We start from the raw sequence: 3,186 nt of genomic DNA, 5'->3' as shown, positions 1-3,186 counted from the left end.
ATAAACCATAATTTACTGTGAGACATTCGGTCCAGCCTTGGCCTTGATTGCTAACACCAGCCCAAGACCAGACAGCTGTTCTATGGTAGTCCTCCTCCTGTGCGGAGCTTCCCTACAAAGGCCTGGCTCCCGGGCACAGCTGCTGACCATCCTCTGCTAACAGAAGGAACTTGAAGGAAGTGGGGGTAAGGAGGGGGCTGTTTTAACGCCGTGAGAAGAACTTCCCACAGTTTGGAGGTTCCCCACCGGATGTCTCACATCTTGGAAAGATACAATTCTGATCCAGATGGACAGAGAAGACCAAGGCTTCAATACCGTGGTGTGCCTCAGATCCTACAAGGCCCCAGCTCATGCCAACCCACCGAGAAGGGTGGATTAGCCCTACCCAAAGTGATGGCTCGGCAGATTGGCCATGAATCAGGCAAACAGGTCCCTTGCTGACTTCTTCACATAAAACTCTTACCAGAATAAACAAGTCAGGGCTCTCCCCTTACCTGATTTACAGCTGCCCCACCCGCCCTCTCTTCTTCCAGGTCCCCGAGCAGGAGGAAAACTTCCTCCCAGGCACAGATCTTTAAGAACCTCAAGCACACAGGAAGCTCACTGGTGAAGTCATTATGTCACACAGCTGCTGTGACAGTGAGCAAGAGGTTCAACAACATGTGAGGTTTATTGCTCCGGAAGAGATCTGGCTATCCTGGTGGGAGGAGGGCCAGCAGCAGTGTGCCTGCGAGCTGGTTCAGCAGCTGACAGCCTGTGTTCTGGGACACGGAGAGCAGAGAGCGTTCCAGTGGTGGGGGATGGGACACAGCAGAGTGCAGGAAGGCATTTGAACAGGGCTGGGGAGGGATAAGACATCGAAAGAGAGAGAAGTACACGGGTTAACAAACCTGGAGAGACTTTTAACCTCACCAGGAGTTAACTAACTGCGATCCAAACCAAATGGCCAGACTTTAATCTAGAAAGTTTAAAAACATTGTGATAGAAAATTAGCAGTGTGGATCTTCCCTGATTTTATTTGAATTCTGTTAGCTCTGTAATGCAGGTTGTCAGATCAACAGTTCTGTAGCTGGCTAGATATACCTCTGAATAACAAGAGGTTTGGAAGATAAATTAAATGATACTGGGCAAAGAGCATTTGCTCAGGATGTAGTGATCTTCCAAAACAATACTTGAGATAAAGAAATAAAGGAAGCTATCTTTGATTGTCCAGGGCCTGCAGAGAGATGTAGGGGGCTCAAATGCTATTGTGCGTAGAAGGGGAAATGATGCAAGACCAAAGTGTTTTCAGATTTCAGTTTTCTGGATTTAGGACCATTGGCATAGACTGTGGTGAATTCCTGAGGGAGCATCCCTAGGTGGGATTCTGAACACCTGAGCCTTGGTGAGCATCAGCCCTTCAAAGCACTGGGCTTCTGAGCATTTGGGTTGTTAGATTTTCAGACTCAGGTACACAACCAGTCCTAGTGTGCAACACTGTTTATAGCACCTGCAGACTGGAAACTAAACTACCCAGACAGACACCCATCAACTATAGAGTGATAAGCTGTATACACTTGTGTGTTGAAATACTGTTGAACAATGTAGAATGAGAACTCTAGATCCAACACAGCAGTGTTGCAGTGCTCTCAGAAGCCAGGCACAAAATGATTCATGCTGAGGGATCCCACTCATGGGATGATTAAAATCGGGCTAAAGAAAACTGTGCTGTTAGTGTTTCGTCTTCACTGGTTTCAGGGCCTTGGGGGCCAATGGAAACCCCCAGTGTGCAGGTGGTGTCTGTAGTTCCATCCGAGGTAACAAAGGTGGTAACAAAGGTGGGTTCTGCTTCCTAAATCCTGGTTGTGCTACACACTTAGAAAATTGCAGCTTCTGTGCACATATACTTCCATGAGAACGTTTAAAATGAACTTAGTACCTGAGACATAAGTGCCAGCATTTATTGCTGTCCTGGCTTCCTAGCTCTCATTTCCCAGCAAAGCCTGGGTCTGAGTCTTCATGTAGAAGGGACTTAATAGGCAGGCCCTCAGGGTCCCTTATCCATGATCCCCGCTTGGAGCCTGTTCTGTGTCACCGCTGCCCCTTGAGTGTGAATGCAACCCAAGGATTGCTTCTAAGCAACAGAGTATGCCAGGAGTACCTGGATGTAGGCAGTCAGGTCATATAAGGGGACAACGGGCATCTTACAGTACTGTCTTTAGACCCCTGGCTCTCTGTGAGGGAGAAAGGGACTACACTACAAAGGAGAAGGGAGAAGGCTCCAGTCAGGCTCATGTGACAGAAGCGTTCAGTCCTGTGCCTCAGAGCACCTGATGTGGGCAGCATCAGGAACGTGGACATCCCCAGCTTGGCCTCCAGATGGGGGTGCAGCCCAACCAGTGCCTTGATTACAGGCTTGTGAGGATCTACAGAGAGAGCTCGGCTGATCTGTACCTGGATCCTTAAGCAATAGAAGCTGTGTGAGAACAAAGGTGTGCTGTCTAACACCACCAAGTAGGTAGTAATCAGTTAAGGAGAATAAAAATGTACTGCAAGGAAGAAGACCCATGGCCAGGAGCATGATGGGAGCAAAGTAAGTCTCATAACTGGAGTTGAAATTGTGCCTCAAGGTTCCACCATCACTCTATGAGCTGGATCCTCTGGTGGCTGGCCATCTGCCCTCGAGGAGGGCGAAGTCTGGAGCAAGCCCCCACTCTGGGCATCAAGAGAGACTCCGTGAGGGTTCACCACCACTGGACCTACGGCAAGTCCTTTGCTCAGCCAGCTCTTAGTTCCTTCTCTAACCAATGGACACGAGGACATTTTGCCTCACACAGGCATACAGCGAGCAAAGTTTTCTTCATTCTTTATAAAATGGTAAGTTAGTGTGCTTATAAATGAACCAGACAGAGCGAGAAGCATATGGGAGCGTTCTGGGCCCACCTGGAGGTAAAGAATGAAATGAAAGTCATCATTTGAAACAGAAAAGAAGTCTGCTCCATTGAAGGCATAGGGCCTCCCTCCATGAGAGAGGCCCCAACCTAACAGCCTCTACCCTGGGACCTCAGTAACACACACACACACACACACACACACACACACACACACACACACACACCTGTACAATAAACCACACCGACTCACACAGATCAATACAACAGGGCAGGAAAGAAGGAAGCAGGCTGGGCAGCTTGCCAAAGGCAGAAG

This window comes from Mus pahari, chromosome 1 (genome assembly GCF_900095145.1).
Source record: "Mus pahari chromosome 1, PAHARI_EIJ_v1.1, whole genome shotgun sequence".
NCBI lineage: Eukaryota > Metazoa > Chordata > Mammalia > Rodentia > Muridae > Mus > Mus pahari.
The sequence above is the reverse complement of the archived record's forward strand: the minus strand, read 5'-3'. Positions refer to the sequence as shown.